Here is a 20,969-nt window from a genome sequence, read left to right on the forward strand (position 1 = left end):
ATAGTATGTGACGACCGGACTAATCCCGAAACCGGCCTTCCCTGTACATATCGCGACCGGACTAATTCTGAGACCGGCCTAACTCCAAGTTGCCTCCGACCGGAGTAGCTTTATTCTTCCTTAGGCCGAAGTAACTATTTCTTCTTTGAGCCGGAGTAATCTCACCTCTTTGGGCCGAAGTAACCTTGCCCACTAGGCCGAAGTAACACTACGGCTTTTTATCGATTCCTTCACACTTCGGGCCGCAGGGCCCAACTCACAGCTCGGCCCAATTCTTTCCCAAAAATTACCCTCTCACCCATGATAATAAAAGGCTCTTGAAGGTGATGAATACGAGCTTCTATGAGACTCCACACATGGCCCCTATTTAGAACCAAAGGTGAGCCATACATGAAAATAATAAACCATTTTCCATGCACTGAGTCAAGAACTTGTAACAAAATAAAATTCGGATCCCGCTCGCAATGTCAACTAGAGAACCATCCCGCCACCCAACCCATAAACCCCCAGATCTGCCCGAGCTATCCACTCCACAATTAAACTTGAAACCCAAAGAATACCCAATTTGATAAACATGTTGAACCGAGCGTTTGGTTTCCATCAAAAAACAAATATCTGGCTTGTACTTCTGGGTCAAATTACGAGCTGCTTGAACTGTCAGGGGATGATCGAGGCCCCTGCAGTTCCAGCTGAAAAGTTTCATGCCGAACAAGGAGGTTGTTGTGGGACAACCTCCTGTGAAACCTACTGATTAGAGACCCGAGTTCGATCCAAATCTAAGGCCATAAAACGATGTGTTTGTTGTTGGACTCGATCGAAGTCCGGAAGAACTCTGGACTGGAGACTCACATAACAAGACCCGTGGCTGTCCGAGGAGCTGGCCCCTGTATCGTAGCCCGATTCCGACGGTAATCGGGTTGTAGCAAATAGAACATTGGGAGCTGGAGAGCTTCTACGCTGTCGAGAACTCTGCCCCGACGTGAGCTTGATGGGCCCGTGGCTGCTAGGAGTTTGCGCTGTCTAGACCGTAACTTCCGACGCCGACGGAGAGATGAAAACCTGGTGGACATATCTCGGACTGCCCACGGAGGTGCATGGCCATGCACTGGAGTCGGCAGAATAGGCCGAGCTCACTTCAATCTGCTGAATTGATTGCGCAAAAAATAACCCAACCTGTGAGGATAGCATTGTGAATCAGAAACAATCCCATTCCGATGCATGGCTAACTCGGCTGCACAGCCCTCTCCTGGGTCACGAAACTCATCTATCACAACCAAAGCCTCTGTGTCATGTAATAGTTCATAGCCTGAGTCAACTTCTCGCATCCTTTTCCGTAATGGAAGCCCACCGGCACTTGAAAAAGGGGGAGTGAGAGTAGTAGACCCAGAAAGATGAGGTGGACCGTGTGAGTTCAAGTTTATAACAGAGCTGGGTTGCCCAATTTCAAAGGTGGCTGATCCCATTTGTGGTACCGGGCTTGGGCTGGGGAGCAAGAAAGCCCGAGTGAGCATTGGGGCCTCACCCATAGGGATATTCAATCTTGGGCCAGGCCCAGTACTTTGAAGCGCTCGAAGGACCTTGTCCGCGAAGTCAGCGATGGTGATCCTATCAAAGCCATTAATAGAATCATCACCCTGAGAAGGTGGTTGAGGCAGCGAAGTTGTCAACTCGCCGACTTCGGCTAACACCAACTGTCCTGGTCTGATCCCCATTGATGAAAGATGACCCTCCCATTGATTCCACATTACCTCTAACCCACCTACCGAATCCACCGAAATTTGACCCAACCCCGAAAGTACATCGGAATCGACCGAACGGCATTCTGCAGGAGGTATGGGTTGGAGAACTCTGTTGCTTGTAGGTGCTGGCAACATTGGTTCGCTACCCTCAGGCGTGCCTTGGCAAAACCCATCATCCCAATCTTGCTCCCATATGGCAGCAAAATCATCATTCGAAGTAACCGTCTGGTTAATAGTGGATGGTCCTACTTCAGGAATCTCCATACGGGAACTAGAAGCAGTTTGAAAAATACGCGTAGTGCGACAGTCCGACCGATGGGCATTAGCACGAATGCTAGCAGAGTACATCGGGTGCGGTTCTTGAGTTATGACCGGGGAATGAAGTTGCCTACCCATATCCTGGAAATGGTCATCGTGAAACCGTTGAGCCTCTGCGAACGATAGAGAACATGTTGTAATCGTATGGCCTATGCGACCACAATTCCGACAGACCTTGCACACCCTTTCATAACAACAACAGACCCAATGTTGGTGCCCATCACGAAGCTGGAGGAAGAAGCCACTGCACAAAGGCTTGTCAAGAAAAACCCATACACGGAGACGAAGAAAGCGAATATTGCGAGGCATTAGAGAGTCCATATCTACTTTAACCACGTCGCCAACCGCTCGTCCGAGACTGAACCCAGCTTCTTCCGTGAAACATTCTAACGGTAACCCATGGAGTTGAACCCAAACCATCATTTTGTCAAAAATCAACCGATCTAGAATTAAATCTGGCTTCCAATAATCAACAATAAGGAGAGCCCCTTGGAGAGCGTAAGGACCATTTTCAGCAATACGATGCATGTCGCTGAGATGTTCAAACAGAAAAACGTAATGATTTTTACTACGACCATAAACATGGACTGCCCCCTCCAAATTCCAGAGTTCATTGACATGCATTTGCATAAGATAGGAGCCAAAACGACGAACATCGGCAACATAACCAATCAAACAGCGATCCAACTCATATTGTTCAAGCTGCCACGTGGAATCGGCCAATTCCATACTCAAACCACGCCGGAAGTGATGTTGCGAGGGAGGATGAAACACTTGATGAGGCCGCAAATTCCGCCTTTCCTCTGAATATTCACTACCAACTTCAGTTCCACTGCTATCAGTCCAGCCACCCTCCCGTAAGTATGAGGTCGTCATCTGGTCTCACGTCTGTAGATGACCTCACTACCCTTGGGGACCACTCTGCCCACCACAGCTGGGTAGACCACGTTTGTTTACCCAAAGGGGAACAACCGCAGAATTAGGCCAAGAGATAAACCTCAGATGTAAAAGGAAAAAAAACAAAAAACGTAAAACGTTGACTGAAAGCCCACTGAGAAAGGCTTAAAGAGAACCAAGAAATAAGATTGTGACCACCAGGAAGAAAGTAAGGAAAACAAGGACAGTGAACAGCCTAAACAGTGAAAGAACTACATGTATTGAAACAAAACAAAAGCACTGCCCCCACCTGGAGGAAAAACCAGAGCTCTCTAGAGAGAGAATTTTATACTATAATCTGTCCCAAGTTATTGGTTAGTGTCATTCCTTAAATTTAAATTTAAGTGTAAATTATAAATACATTATTAATAGTTGTTTAAAATATAAATTACCTATTATGAATTGAAATATTCAAAATGCTCCCTTATTAAAATTTTTTATTTAACAGAGTTAACTGAAAAAATAAAATTTTTAATTGTTTTCTTATACAATAATAAAATAAAATGAATTATTAATTGAAATAAATTTCGATCATCATTAAAAATTGTTAATTAACTTGATAGTTTATTAATAAAAGAGATTAGTTGTGAAATAAAAAATTTAAGAAGCGAAATATAATTTTTAAAATTATTTTATATTTTAAATAAATCTTAAAAGATGTATATATAATTTTTTTTAAAAATTTAAATATGAGAAACGAAACCGGCGATAATTTTCCAACACTGTACTTGCATTGAAATGGGACGGAAAGTTAAAACTAACACAAATTTGGTGCACCGTATGTTGAGCGCGTTTTGGTTAGGTTGTTGGGTGGGGTCGGATCCATATGTGCAACGCAATAACGTGTGAACCACTCACTTTTTCCGACGCTGTACTTTCTCTTTTTCTTTCTAACGGCTGATTTGGTAATGTAATATTTTAATTTAAAAGTTTAAAAATTAAAAAATTAATAATTTATATCAAAAAATTAATTTTTTTTATTTTTTACACATTTTTTCGTAAAAAATTAAAAAATTATTCTAAATATATTAATTTTTTTATCTTATATTTTAATTAAAAAATTAAAAAATTACTAAAATAATATATTCACAAATAAGTCCACCAATTTTATGACATTATTATAGTGAATAATTTAATTGCTCCATTAATGTGTTGCGAAAGATAATCTTAAGGTCTATTTTGACTATAATTAAAAGTTATTTTTTTGATTTTTTAATTTTTTTTAAATGATATCATCTTTTCATTTTTTATATACTTTTTAAAAAAACAAATTAAAAAATTAATTTTTAATCTCCTTTTCAAAATAGACCGCTTATCTTTCTCAACACATATTGAAGAAGATATTCACCCAAAAAACACACATATTGAAGAAGCAATTAAATTAGACTAATGTTAGATAATAAAATTTTTATCAAATATCTTATATGGATGTGGAACCCACATAATGTGAGTTGCATGTGAGACATTTGGTAAAATTTTTAATAGAATTTTTGGAATCTTTAGTATTTTTAATTAAATTATTCACTGTAATAATGTCATACAGCAAGTGGACTTCTTTAAAAATAAAAATAAAAAGTTGGAAGCTTTAAATATAGAGTTTTAGAAGAGCTCTAATAAATTGTCCCTCACCCATGATATAATTTTTATTTATTTATTTATTTTAATACCGAGTGTATAGAGCTTTGTTTAGATCGCTAAATTTAAACGATATACTACTATTTCCTTCAAAACAAAAAGTGAGTGCATGTGAAATGAGGGTGACCCTGCCGAGAATATACTAAAACAAAACAGCAATATTAAGCATCATAAAAAAAATTTCATAAAAATAATCATGAAAGTTTCGTGACCCTTGGATTACACTTAAAATAAAGCATCACACACTAATCAAGGTAATCTAAAGATCATAAATTTTTCATGATTATTTTCATAACAAAATTTTCATGATCCCTAACTTTTTCCAAAACTTCTAAGAACTGTGTCTCAATTAATCAATCTCTCTCTCTCTTTCTCTCTCTCTCTCTCCAGTCTCTACACTCACCCCACATCCCAACCCCTTCTCTTCTCCAACCTTCATTCTAGGTTACCATCCACTCTTTAATTCCAGATTTTGTTGGGTTGGGAGGAAGTGGGTTTGAATTCAATTGAAGTAGCACAGTTTGATAATGGAAGTGCCTGTTGTGTCCTTCATTGTCAAAAGACTTGGAGTTTTGTTAACTAAAGAAGCAAAATTCTTATACGGAGTAAGCGACCAAGTTGAACAAATCCGAGTCGAGTTGAATCGAATGCAATGCTTCTTACAAGATGCAGATTATGCAATACAATCTGATCTTGTAGATGCGAGGGTCAACAACTGGTTTGCGGAAATCAGAAAACTTGCTTATGAAACTGAAGACATCCTCAAAACTTTTGTCATCCAAGTTTCATCCAAAAGGAACAAAAAGGGTTTCCGAAACACCCTTAAAAGATTCGCTTGCATCTTCAACGAATGGATAGACGTTCACAGGGTCGGAAGTGAGATCGGTGCCATTAAAAACAAGATCATTGACCTCACTGCTAGTTTGCATACTTACGGCTTGAAAAGTATAGGTGAGCCAGTTCAAGTGGTGATTTTAAATTTAAGTTTTTATTTATTAATAATTTCAATTATTGTTATATTTTTATTTAGAGTATATTTTTTCTCTTTTGAGATGCAAAATTATTACTAATTAAAATTTGAAATTTAAATTATGTTAATATATTCCGTTACTCTTTCGTGTGACATAGTCAATTTTAGGAACAAAAATGATTTTTCTCCCGAATTTTGCCCCCCCGAACCCCGACTGCCCAAAACGACGTTGTTTTGGACAGTTTATTTTTTATTTTTCTTTTTTTTCTTGTATGCAAGTCTGAAACAGAGGAGAAAGAGGGAGAGAAGAGAGGAAGAAGAGAGGAGAAGAGAAAGAAGAGGGGAAGAGGGAATGGAGAGAAGAGAGCGCCCCTCCGTTTCAGCCGTCGGCTGAGCCCCTCCGCTTCTGCCGTCGGCCGATCGTCGCAGCTCGCAGTTCGTCGCTCATCGTAGCTCATCGGCCGATCGTCGTAGCTCGTCATTCGTCCCTCGTCGCAGCTCATCCGCCGTCGCCTCCGCCTCTGCCTCTTTCTTCTTCTTCTTCTTCTTCTTCTTTCTCTTCTTCTTCTTTTTCTGGTTGATGTTGGCTCCTCCACTTCTTCTTCTTCCTTTCCTTCTTCTTCTTTCTTCTTCTTTTCAAATTCGGGGGCTCTTTTCGAGCTACCAATCATGGTTGTTTTGGGAAAGAATAATATTTTATATTTTAATTTTTCAGGAAAATTTAGGAGAAATTAAAATGACATCTCTCTACAAATTTGTGTAAGAATTTAAGGATAACAATAATTTGCTTGGTAGTTAAAATTCTTGAGATTTTAAATTTTTAAATAATAATGACCGCTTTAACATATATATAGTACAAAAAGCCCTCACGATCTTAAAAATTCTAATTTTTCTCATAACATCGTTTCTCTCTGGTGTGATCTTTTCAGTGGTTGATGTAATTTTAAAATTTAATAACTTTTTATTCATATCTCAATTTTTTTGTAAAATTTATAATTTTAGAAATTTCATTGACTTAGTCTAACTTAGTGATCAAAATTTCACTGAGTAATCAAAATTTTATCAACCTCAGGTCAATAAAATTTCGTTAACCTTTTCTTTTTGAAATTTTATATTCATCATGGATCATGTTTTACAGATTTTGATGAAACAATTCAAAAAAATACAATTTTTATAAATAGAAAAAAGATCTAGATCAAAAGTTATACAATTTTGAAATTTTTATAAATGAATTAGAAAAGTAATAGGTGAAATATGAGGCGGTATAGTGAGAGTATTTTTTTCATTGTATATTTTGAAGGACCTATATTACTATAAAAAATTGTGTTGTCCTTGTCCTTCTAAAAAAATATTACTAGAAATCATAAACAAAAAATCCTGTAAATTTATGGAAGCATATAAAAATAATATTTCACAATTTTAACCTCCGCTTTTTTTAATATATATTTTATAGAGGATGTACTATTATATGGTAAAAAATGATTCAAAAAATAGAATTTTTATATACAAAATTCATACAAATTATGTGACACTGTTATTTTTGGACCATAAAATGAGTATTGTTTTCCTCTTTAAAATGAAAGAATCACAAAAGAAAAAGAAAAAATCATTTTATGTGAGTTTTTTATATGAAAATTATATTTGTACGACATTATTATTGAATATTGACCGTTAGAAAGACCAAACTAATACTGTTGTAGGTGAAGGCATAAGAAGTTCGGCAACTGAGAAGCAACAAGAATTGAGGCAATCGTATCAGAATGTTGTTGAAGAGGATTTTGTTGGGTTTAAGGAAGACTTGAACAGGGTTGTGAAACATTTGGTGCAAGTTGATGTCTATACTCCTAGTCGAGTTGTCTCTATTTGTGGCATGGGCGGTTTGGGGAAGACCACTCTAGCTAAAAAAGTATATCATCACAAAGATGTCAAGAATCATTTTCATTGTTTGGCATGGGTATGCATATCTCAGCAATACCAAACAAGAGATATTCTGCAAAGAATCTTCATCAAACTTGTTCCAGAGAGGAAGAAGAGGTTGTCAGGATGAGAAATGAAGAGTTGTTTGAGCAACTTTATGAAGTCCAGCAGAGGAAAAAATGCTTAGTTGTACTAGATGATATTTGGTCAATAGAGGCTTGGAAGAGCTTGAAACCGGCCTTCCCAAATGGAAACACGGGCAGCAAAATATTGGTAACAACTCGTAATAAAACACTGCCTTCACAAATAGATCCATACCGTGTCTTCCATGAACCCCCGTGTTTAAATGACGAGGAAAGTTGGGATCTACTTCAAAAGAAATCATTACTAAGAAGAGATAGTAGAGGTAATATTAATCAGTCCACATTGCTATATATTTTGATACAAATTAAATTATTTCAATTTTATTTTTCATATCATTTGTGTGATCTATTATCATCTAAAAAGATTAATGACTCATGGGCAGAGATTTGGGAAAGACGGACAATGCTTTAGCTCTACTGGCCATAGGTCGTACCAATTGTATTTAGAATATTCATTTTACAAAAATTACATAAAATTGAAAACATTCAAGGAATTACTTTCTAGTGAGATAGAAAATAAAATTTTACACAAACATGGTTGCACTTTCGTACCTTTTCACTTGCATCTCATCACATAATCACATGCAACCCCATATTTTATAATTTTTTTTTCTCTATCCCATTGTGTTGTAATTCCCCCAAGTTTCAATAGTTGGAATAGGGAAGGACTTATACAAAAAAAATCAAATTAATCAGGCATTCAAAATCACATGATCTATAGTTGTTTTCTAAAAATAGATAGTATATTATCAAAATCATATATTTAAAAAAATAAATAAATATGATCTTATTATTATGTGGTTATAAATATATGATTAATTATGATTTTTTTCATAGTTCATTTATTTGATAAATCTTGTAATATAAATGATTCAAATAATTGAAATAGACCCAAATTGCCTCACACGAAGGGTTACAACAGCATTCCCAAGACACCAACAACAACTCAATGGTTATCAAACATATAGATACATAAAATTTATACAAATATATATAAGGTAAACTATCAATAGGTCCTAATAGTTGAACTTAATTTCTATTAAGTTCAATTAAAAATAAGTTCTAGTAAAATTGTCGCTAAAAATTAACAATTATTGATTTTTTTTGTCATTGTTTTTATAAATTATCGTTGAAATTTACAATTAGTGACTTTTTCTGTGATGAATTTTTCAAGCTGTCGCTGAAAGTTAAAAATTAGTGACTTTTTTTGTAACATTTTTTAAAACTGTTGCTAAAACTTATAGCTAGTAATATTTTTTCTAACAAAATTTTCAAATCATCACTGAAAATTAACACCTATTAGGACTTACACATAAGTTCTCCATATATATATATATATATACAGATATATGATGTGACATATTTAAGTCTTCTTATTTTAAATCAAATGACCTATTGGATGGGTCATGCTATATGCAAGTTATGACATTTATAATTTTGATTATCAAAAATGTCATAACTAGATTATTTTCAATTATAATTAAAAAATGAGTCATAACTAAACACCATAGAAGGTGAGAGGGTAATTTTCGGTGAAAAATTGGGCCGAGCTATGAGATGGACTTTGTGGCCCGAAGTTCGAAGGATTGGGTAAAAGAGGGCCGAAAAGTTACTTCGGCCAAGAAAGATAAAGTTATTCCGGCCGAAAGAGAAGGAAGTTACTTCGGCTTAGGAATTGTAAAGTACTTCGGTCCGGAAACGGTTTGGAATTATACCGGTCTTGGAATTGTACCGGTCCAGAATCGTTGGTTCGGTCCAAATATGCTATGGGTTGAACAGGAGAGAACCGAGGTAAGGCAGAGTAAAGGGAGAACCGAACCAAGGATAGTTCGGCTTTCTCTGTGGCTCAGCATAGCCAGGTTTATCTCGGTCTTATGGTAGTTCGGCCATATTGAAAACCATCCCACTTGGTTTAAGCAGTGGGGGGTGTAAAAGGATAAGCATTATCCTTTAGGAATATGAATCCTAGGAGGACTCTGCATGGAGGAATAAAAATCCTACTAGGATTGTGCCACTCGAAATCTATAAAAGCTCACGAGCATCACCTTGGAGGAGATAACATAACACAACATACAATTTTGCTGTCTGAACACATTGAGCTTTGTCTATTTGTTAAGTTTTCTGACTTAGGCATCGGAGAGGTTTCCGGCACACACCCGCCGGCTAGCTCACGTTTGTGTTTTCAGGTGATAAAGCGACGTCGTACGGAGGAGCGTGGACTTAGTCAACAGGATTATACGAGGAAAATTATTTCTTTCCCGTACAGAAGGTATAACTAAAGACTTTTTAAATTATATCTAAAATAATGTCATAATCAACATCACAATAAATAATAAATAACACAACAATGAATTATAACCAAATCATAACTGACAATATAATAGCTTATAACTAAATATCACAAAAATTACAAACTTCGAAAGTACAGTTTCCCCCATTTGGGGTGGCCTTTATTTCAAAATACAATACCATATTATTCTGATTAAAAAATTTGTAAATTGATGATAAAATAGCATTTCCATCCCCAAAAAAAATGTGGTGCAAGCATTTCACTTAGATAGAAAAGCTACTTCTTTTATGTAATTTATTAATGGATAAATTACCTACACCTTCCTCGAGATTTAACGAAATTATAGATTTCCCCCTAAGATTTCAAAAATTACATCATGTCCCATCGCAATTAACGTCGTTAACAGATATCACAAATTGAGTAAAATGCCCTTAGGACAAATTAGGGAAAATTACCTACACCCCCTTGAGGTTTAGCTAAATTATAGATTCCTCCATGAGGTTTAGCTAAATTATAGATTTCCCCTTGAGGTTTAGCTAAATTATCATTTTTAAATAAGTTATGAAATGCAAAATTAAAATGGAAAAACGCTTATCACACTACAAAAAATTAAGGTTTTAGAGACCAAAATTTAGGGACAATTATTTTTAGGAGACCAAATATTTTTGTTGCGAAAAGTGTCGTCATTATATTTTTAGCAACAAAAATTGAACAATAGTGATTAATTATTATATTTTTGGTATCAAATTTTTTGTCTCAAAAAATAAACCATTTTGAGGCCAAATTATTTTGTTCCTAAAAGTCTATTTATTATTAACATTTTCAAAATTTTATTGCTAAAAGCCTTATTTTTGACTTTTCAGGATGACCTTTTAGCGACTATCCTCACGACGATAGAAATTAGTCCCTAAATGTCTTTTGCAACAAAATTTTCACTTTTAGAGATAAAAAAAATTGATCACTAAAACTCTTATGTATTGTAGTTTCAGATGATAAAAATATCATAAAATTAACAAATAATGAAATAAGTTAAAAACATAAGAAATGGCTTGTCAAAAAAATTCTTAGAATGTTTGGTTTGATTTTTTGAAACTTATTTTTAAATTTTTTTTAAAAAATTACAAATTAATTAAGAAATAAAAAATAATTATTATTTTTTATATAATTTTATCTTTTGAGTGGTTAGAAATAATTTTTACAAGTTAAATATATTTTTTCATATTTATTTTAATTAAATTAGTTGCTTTTTTTTTTTTAAATTCTGAATTTTTTTTTCTAAACAATAAATCAAATATGGTTCCAAAAACTTAATTTTCTTTTCCATCTAACGTAGTTCTTTTGTAAATTTTGTTAATTTATTAAAGAGATTTCAGTAGGGGCAATATCATCCATCAATTTATATTTTGGTGATATCAGCTAATCATTCTTAACGTTTAGTTAACGGTATGGGTTAAATTATTATGCAAATATAAACTTCAAGGGGCGAGATGTAATTTCTGAAACCTCATGGAAAATCTATAATTTAGCTAAACTTAAGGGAGGTATAGGTAATTTGCCCTTTATTAATCTAAAAGAACTGAACATAATTGGATACTAAAAAATTTAGTGTTAACTATAATAACATATTGAATATTAATATCCTCTTAAACTAAAAAATTGTACAATTAAACCTTTTAATTTTAAAATATCATACAAATATCTCTGTTTAGAATTATTAGGTACTTTCAAAATACCATGTTATCTACATGATCTACTCTCCGTCAATGAGAAACCGCAATAAAAACTAAATAGTCTTCATTTGTCTGTTAACTACCCCCACAAAGATGAGTTAATATGTTCCATTCATAAAAGTTATTGCTATGCAATTAATATGAAACACCATATTGATAAGAATAATACAATGTGTACTAATTAATGTACTAACTAGTATACTAACAAATGATGTGGCATAATTTTAAAAGTTTTGGGTATTTGTAATTTAATTAATAGGTGGAGTCAGTAATAATAGCATAACACTAATTAGTACACTAGTTAGTACATCAATTGGTGTATGTAGTACCACCGTATTGATAATGACACATGTATGATGACTTTGTAATACTAGTCACTAATTATTGATTCATGTATGATAACTTTGTAATACTAGCTTGAAGAATGAAATCTAAAAGGAAGGTTAGGGATTCATACACCACTCTTTTTATTTTTTTTTATTCGTCTTTTTATAACAAATTAAAAATTAATTAAAATAACAAATTCTCAAACGGGCCACAGTTCTTGACTCCTTAACATCACTCTCTTTGCACCAAATCCATGCATGCGTTTGAGCTTTTTCTTCTTCTTTGTTGACATAGAACTTTTGATTGCAAAGATGCAAGTATCAATGTAAATAGTGCTGACTAGGGATGTAATTAGTTCGGTACGGTTGGTATTTAAGTAAAAAATTATACTAAACTGATAATATCGGTTTTATTATTTTGAACACCGATATAGACCGTTTCTCACATCAAACCGCACCGAACCGAACCAATTGAAACGGTTCGGTTTTGTGCGGTTTATTCGGTTTAAAATTTTTCAAACTTGAGCCACTTTTAAATATAATCATTAATCTATATAAAAATATTAAATTAGTTATTTGTCTATCATTTCAAACATATCCAATCCATCCATTTAATACATACTTTTTAATTCCTAAATTAACAAAAATAAAAACAAAACAAAAGTTTAAAAATACTATGATTCAAGAATAATGAGTTAGAGTTAAAATTATATATAATAAGAGTTTACAAATTTAGGTTATAAAGATGATAAGGTTAATTAATTAAGGTTAATAATTTATTATACTTATTAATATCATTAGATTATGAGATTGTATATATATATATTATAAATACAATATATGTTGAAGCGGTCGGTTTCGGTTTAGATCGGTGCACAAGGTGCTTAAACTGATACCGAACTGAAAATCGAAAAAATTCAAATTTTAAAACCGCATAGACCGATTCTTGTTAAAAAACAGACCAAATATAGCCGGTTTAGTCCGATTCAATCAGTTTGGTCAGTTTTTTTAGTTTTTTTTACATCCCTAGTGCTGACTTTGAGGCAAAGTTGAGGACGCGGTTGTTTTGGACCCCAACAATTGGTTTTAAAAAAACTATCCCTTAAATATAAACAAAAAAGCATGTTGATGTAGTAAATTATTTAAAATTAACGGATAATTATTTTCCAAATATATGGTTTGTGTATAGAATGTTATTGACTATCCCTGTTACATTTGTTTCTAAAGAAATAAACTTTTTAATATTGAAATTGATTAAATCTTACCTTTGGTCAACTTTGTCACAAGAATAATTCAATGTATTTGATTGTTAAATTGAATTATGCAAGTTTGATTAGTAATTTTACAACTACTAATTTGAGTTTTATACTTGAGAACACGCCGAAAATCGAAATTTTACTTTCCCCGACAAAATTTTTTAGTCGCCACATTTGTCGCGTATATGTGGTCGGCGTAGGTATTAGTGACTAAAACTTTTTTTGTCGCCAAAATACAGGTCTTTAACGACCAAAGTGTTAGTCGCTAATAGTGTTTTACACTTTTGAGAATCATACATTTACCGACTAATAATTTAGTCGCCAATACTCACTCAATCGCCGACTAAACCGTTTAGTCTCCAAAATAAAGACTTTTGGCGACTAATTATTTTAGTCGCCAAAGGTGTTTCCGTCGAAAAAAAAAAACCCACGTTTTTGCTTTTTCTGAGTTTCGAACCCCAACTGTTCCACATTCCAAACCTTTTTGCAACACACTCCCTCCACTATGCCACTACAACATCACATGAATATATATGCAATATATATTATTTATATAGTATATTGACCGGTATTAATACAAAATAATATATATAAATATAATTATTTTAATTCAATATAATTTATGTAAAAAATAAATTATTTACTAAAAAAATTTAGGCCACTTTTGGCGACTAAATTAAATTTTTAGTCGCCAATTCTATCATTTTCGGCTACTAATTATTATTTAGTCGCTAAAAATTAAGTTCCGCCTAAAAATAAGCAAAAAGCGTCCCCTTTTGGCTACTAAACTGACTTTTAGTTGGCAATTGACTATTTTTAGCTACTAATTTTTTTTGTAGCCAAAAAGCTTCACTTTCAGCGACTGAACTGTTTTTAGTCGGCAAAACACCTATAATCGGCAACCAAACTGCCATTTAGTCGCCAAAAAGCGTGACTTTTGGCTACTAAACAACCTTTAGTCGCTAAAACCCCTACATTCGGCGACTAAACTGCCTTTTAGTCGCTAAAACCCTTATATTTGGCGACTAAACTCTTTTAGTCGGCAAAAGTGATCAATTTTGGCGACTAATTCCATTTTAGTCGCCAATTCTACTACTTTCAGCTACGAAAAATGCAGTTTTAGTCGCCAAAAGTGCTTTTCTTGTAGTGAAAGGTTCAAAAATTTTAAATAAAATTTAAATTACCAACCGATTTGATTTTGCTGAAGAAATAAACTTTTTAAATTTGAAATTGATTAAATCTTACCTTGGGTAAACTTTGTCACAAGAATAATTCAATGGATCTGATTGTTAAATTGAATTATGCAAGTTTGATTAGTAATTTCACAACTGCTAATTTGGGTTTTATACTTGAGAATACGTAAGTTCAAAAATTTTAAATAAAACTTAAATTATCAACCGATTTGATTTTGCAAAAATAAAATAAATAAATAAAATAAAATAAAATCAATCCATATTACAAGCTCGCTTTACAATTATCTATCTATATATGTATAAAAGGCCCATGTTAAAAAACTTGATTTGGATGTCGAAAAGTTGGTAAATTTTCATTTTTTATTGCTCATTCACGCATGCATTCATTAGAATTTTCATTTTTGTTGTTTTATAGACTCTAGGCAATAATTTATTTTTTGTTGTTTTTAAATTTTGCATTTTGTTATTTTTGTAGACTCTGGAGTGCTTGACACAAATATGGAGGCAATAGGGAGGAAAATGGTAAAGTTGTGTGTTGGTTTACCGTTAGCAATCATTGTGCTTGGTGGACTTTTGGCAACAAAGCATACATTAAGGGAATGGGAGGTTGTATACCAAAATGTTCGTTCACATAAATGGAGTGACGACCCCATACAACATGACAATGGAGTATCAACGGTGTTAGCTTTAAGCTACCATGACTTGCCTTATCAATTGAAGCCATGTTTTCTGTATTTTGGTCACTTTCCGGAGGATTATAGGATAGATGCTGAAAGACTATATCACTTGTGGATAGGTGACGGTATATTGTAGATGATGATAGAGTGGGAGATGAAACAATAATGGATGTGGCAAAACGTTACTTGGGTGTGCTTGCACAGAGATGCATGGTTCAAGTACAAGTAGAGGAGTATACTCAAAGGATCAATTATTGCCGCATTCATGACCTTATGTTGGAGCTGTGTTTATCAAAGGCAAAAATGAATGATTTTCTTAGGATCATTCATCTCCAACGTGAAACTGATCTAGCTATTTGCTTTTCCACCACAACATCAACAACTGTTGCTCCTAAAATACGCAAAGTTGTAATTCATTTGAATAGGGATGTCAAAAGAGTTGTCCTCCCTGAATTGGAGACAACTAAACATCTAAGATCCATTTTGTTCTGCAATTCAAGGAGTGTCAACAATGTATGTTCAATAGAGTTGAACTCCCATTTGAAGTACTTCAAATTGCTTAGGAATTTGCATCTTGATGCATTTAAGTTTGATGAAAAGTCAGTCGAATCAATAGGCAACCTAATTAGCTTGAGGTACTTGAGGTTTAGAGGTTGTTTGATACCGAAATGGCATTCGTCTATCTGCAAGTTGAAACACTTGCAAACCTTGGATTTTTGACATTGCGAGTTCAACTCAGGTGAAGTAATAGTCATGCATGGAATGGAACAATTGAGGCATTTGCATATTCCGTCGTATCACAATCCCAATTTTAAATTCAAATTTGATGGGTTGAGCAACCTCGAAACATTAGGAGGGTTTGACAGTGTCTTGTGACGTCAATGAATTGTGTAAATTGATCAAACTTCGGCAACTAGAATATGCAACTTTCCGGAACATGGACAATCAGGACTTAGCGGCTTTCATCAACTACCCAAGCATCGGTGCCGACCACCCCCGACAAACATCCTTATCAGTTACATTTTGCAAAAAAGAAGAAGAAGAAGAGTTGACTCTTCTCAAACAACTGTTAGGGTGTCACCATCTTTACAGATTGGGTATTCATGGAATTATTCCCGAGTTACCAGAGTACTGCCAGGGTTTCTCTCCCAACCTCATCGAGTTAACGTTGGTGGATTGTAAGCTTGAAGAAGACCCTATGCCAACATTGGAGAGGCTACCTAACCTACAATATCTCTAGTTAGGTATTTGTGTTTTTGCGGGGGACAAAATGGTTTGCTCCGCTAATGGTTTCCCCCAACTCAAAACCCGGGTGTGTTTGATTGGGGGGATAAGGGGGGGGACTATCCACTATTTGGACTCCATGTCCGTCCGGACTCCATGTCCCCCATATGGGGGACTATCCTGTCCTGGGGGGGGGGGTGGGATTGTTTTGGGGGGACTAATCACTGTTTGGATTAGATGCGAAAATGACAATTTTGACCCTCTATTATTTAATTATGTATTATGTTTAATAAAATTTAATAAAATTTAAATGTCTCAATTTAAAAATAAAATAATTTTATTTAACTTTTTATTAATGTTTTATTTATTTAATTTTTTAAAATAATTTTTTATAGATATTTTATTGATGTTTTATTTTAAAATTTTGTTTATGTTTTATTTAATTTCATTATTTAAATTTAATAGATGTTTTAATAGATGTTTTATTTAAACAATTAAATGTTTAATTTCAACAATAAATAATTTCATTTATTTAAATTATGTTTTATTTAAACATTTAAACATTTGTACATCAACATGTTTATTAAATTATTTCAACATCTATACATCAACATGTATATTTATTTAACATCTATTAAATTATGTTTTAATACGTCAACATTTGATTACATCTACATTTGTTAATTGTTAAGGGCAAATTACATATACACCCCTCGAGGTTTGACTAAATTACAGATACCCCCCTGAGGTTTCAGAAATTACATCCCGCCCCCTGAGGTTTGTATTTTCATAACAATTTGCCCCCTGAGGTTTATATTTCATAACAAATTACCCCCTAATTTCTTATGCAAATATAGCATTCAGGGGGGAATTCGTAATTTCTCAAACCTCAGGGGGGCATCTGTAATTTAGCCAAACCTCGAGGGGTGTATATGTAATTTGCCCAACATCATCTCAACATTTGTTAATTGTTTAAACATAATCTGTACATCAACATTTATTTAATTGTTAATTGTTAATTGTTTAAACATAATCTGTACATCAAAATAATTTCAATGTTAATTGTTTAAATAAAAATTTAAACATTTAACCATTAGTATGTTTAATTTCAACAATAAATTTTTATTTGTTTAAATAAAAATAATCTGTACCAATCAATTTTTTATCAATATTAGTATGTTTAAATATCTTTAAACAAAATTTAACCATTAGTATGTTTAATGTTTACTAAAAATAATTAAAATATTAAAGATATGTTTAATATTGCTATTACTTAGTAAACAATTGAAAAAGGGTAAAATAGTCTTTTGTTCATTTATCCTATCCAGTCCGTCCAACCAAACGTTGGATTCACTGAAAATAGTCCTATCCAGACATCTAATCCCATGAAAAAACAAACACAGGATACATATCCAATCCGACCAAATAGTCCGGGGGATTCACAGTCCCAGGACTCAAGTTCGATGGATTCTAATCCCCAATTTTCTAGTCCGTCCAATCAAACACACCCTATATCTCTCTGTTTTGATGCATCTAAAAGAGTGGGAGGTGGAAAAAGGAGCCATGACCAATCTCTCTACTTTAGATATTATTGCGGACTAGAAATGGTTCCGGAGGGACTGAGATTCATTGCTACCCTTCAACAATTTACAACTTTTCGTATGACCGAAAATTTCAATAACAGGCTTCGAAGGGTCAATGGTGAAGAAGGAGAAGATTTTTACAAAGTGCGACATGTGTCTTCCCTCAACATTATTCGGTAAATTTCTTAATTCTGGATAATTCTTTCTTTCACAAGAGACGAAACAACTGTTGGGTCTCTTATCATTTCTTTCACATTCCCCTCATTAATTCTCATCATAAAATTTGTTAATATATATATCTCTCTCTGCTTTTTTTTGCCTTCATATTGGTTTAGGGGTGGACAAATTATCATAGAATCAAAAAAACTAAACCAAACCGAAATTATTGGGTTGATTTGGTTTTTTTTTTAATACATCGGTTTAGTTTTGAGTCTTCAATTCTATAATTCAATAAGATTGGATTAATTTTTGGTGTAGGTTTTATCAGCCTCGAATAAACCTGATCACCAAATATGTATATTTATTTATATTATAAGATTCAATTTATATCAACATGTTTTTGTCTGATTGGTCTATTTTAATGGACTTTTTTTTTTTTTATAACTCAGGTGTCCCCAACCCTCTGATTTTAAAGAAAGCCAGGACTAATCCTGAGGGTATGTAGCCGGTGGGAAGCCGGACACCCTTTTGCAAACTACTGCACTATTTTAATGGACTTAATTGCAACTAATCATTTCTCACTATTTGTTTTGATTTTCAATCATGAATATTGAGAAGCATCAGAAGAAGAATAGGAAGTGGAAGAAGAAAATACTAGAAGGTACAATTGGAATTTGGGGTACTTAATTTTATTTTGTTAATTGTGTTACTGGATTTGATTTATTTTGGTTGTATTTAAACTTGAGTTGTGTAACGCCCTCAAAATAACAACAATAAACCCTCTAATAAGACATACATTTACATATAAACTAACCACATTCTCTCATTCATTAGAGTTCCATTACATAAGTATTACATGTTAACCTCATAACAAAATGCCCTATGGGCTTACAGCTTTCCAAGTTAACACTTGGTTACAACAAAGAGTTCTAACTCGTTTACACATTAAGCCCTTGGCTTGAAATTACATGTAATACATCAAAAGTACAACAACAAAACTATGCCCGCCACTAGCCTCCCAGCTATGTCCTTGGAGGTGGCATGCTTCCTGCACCTGAAAATGATATTCCCATATAGGGTGAGCCACAGCCCAGTAGAAATACACTAAACCAACCATGGACAATGACTAAAACATTAGCAATTGATAGTTGGTCAACACTGATACAATCACATAAATTACATATTTATGTCAACGACTTACAAGTCCCAATTACTTTTCATTTTCCCTTTTTCAACAGATAAGCATGCTAGCTCTATCATTATTTCCACAGATATGTATAAAAACTATATCTCACATTCAGATAAGCATAAAAGCTATATCCACATTCTCAACAGATATGTATATCAACAATATCCACAGATAAGCATACAAGCTGTATCCACATTCTACAACAGATATGTATATCAACAATATCCACAGATAAGCATACAAGCTGTACCCACACTTCACAAAGATAAGCATATGAGCTCTATCTTCACTTCTCTAGACAAGCATATGAGCTCTGTCTACGGAGTTCATCCCCTATCTCCTCCCAATACCTATCCGGTTTAGAGGTACATCCCCTATCTTCCCCTAAACCGCGGAGTACATCCCCTATCTCCTCCTCTACACATAACGTATATAAACACATTGGTTCTATATACAATCACACAATACATACAATTAATGTATTCAATTAACCGTCAAGTTCCATGACACATTTCATTGATTAGTTTCAGTTTACCTAATCATCATGCATTGTCTACAACAATCACGACTATCCTCCACCGATAGCCCAAAGCAGTTATTTCTAAACAGAAAGTAAACGCACAATGGATATTCAATCAACATTTCATTCCTCATTCTTCTCAATTAATTATCCCAATTAATTAAACAATGTAATTAGGTCAATTCCCATAATTAACATTTCAACCCTTAGGTTCCATTTTCATCAATGATTCAACAATCATTCCATTTTTCTATGCCAAACATGCATCTAGGTTTATTATGAATAAAACCCCAACTTTTGTAAAATTGCACAAAAGCCCCAAACTTTCACAAAATTGCCAAACCAAGCCCAACATCTCAAAATACCAAAATTTAAAGACAAAACCCATAGAGAGGAGTAGGATATCCCTACCTTGAAGTTTAAGCCACAAAGGAGATGAAGACTCCAAGATCAACTTGCTCCAAATCCAACCTTTTTCAGATTAAATCGAAGCTCTCAACACCCTCTATCTTTTTAACAAAGGCCCTAGGCTAGATTCACACTCTAGGGAGATCAAATCTTAGAGAGAATATAATTTTAGAGAGAGAGAGTGTCGGATTAAGGGTTTGCTCAAAGAAAAGAAGTGAAAAAGTGATGTTTTAGACGCTGCTGTCCGCTGATATAAAACACTCTCGCTCGAGCGAAGGATTGGTCGCTCGAGCGACCAGACACAGAAAACTCTTGCTCGAGCCAAGAAGTTCTCGATCGAGCGAAGAAAAACCCAGACCGCTCGAGCCACGAAAAGCTCGCTCGAGCCAGAAACTACAACTCTCAGGTCCAGAACCGGGGCAACACTACTCTCGCTCGAGCGACAAACTCCTCGCTCGAGCGAAGGACCAAAAATCTGGGCAGCAACACTAGGCTCCCAAGCACAACCAACCTGTAACAAACCTGCCCAACACATCCCATAACTCAAAATACAAAGTAAAGAGGATGCAAACTAGGAAAGAAACAACTACCAACATTCACGGACACATGTCCGGATCACTGTACAACAAGGGTAAACCCGGGATCGCTATAACCTCCCCCCCTTAAAGAATTTCGCCCCCGAAATTAAGCACAAGTTTTCAAAATCAGGTTTTCCTCCATTTTAAACAATGTTACAATTTAACATTCAACAATTCG

The 20,969-nt window shown here is 34.1% G+C and overlaps 1 pseudogene across 1 annotated transcript; it reads left to right on the forward strand.

Moving 5' to 3' along the window:
* The first annotated feature begins 5,006 nt into the window (after positions 1–5,006).
* LOC114273456 (putative disease resistance protein At1g50180) lies at positions 5,007–18,783 on the forward strand (annotated as a pseudogene). Its single transcript, XR_014356342.1, has 5 exons — positions 5,007–5,686; positions 7,274–7,921; positions 14,929–15,847; positions 15,984–16,442; positions 18,715–18,783. The product of XR_014356342.1 is annotated as a putative disease resistance protein At1g50180 (transcript).
* The last annotated feature ends 2,186 nt before the right edge of the window (positions 18,784–20,969 follow it).

The sequence above is a fragment of the Camellia sinensis genome, chromosome 15 (assembly GCF_055761805.1).
Source record: "Camellia sinensis isolate YWXY chromosome 15, ASM5576180v1, whole genome shotgun sequence".
In the NCBI taxonomy this organism is placed as follows: Eukaryota; Viridiplantae; Streptophyta; class Magnoliopsida; order Ericales; family Theaceae; genus Camellia; species Camellia sinensis.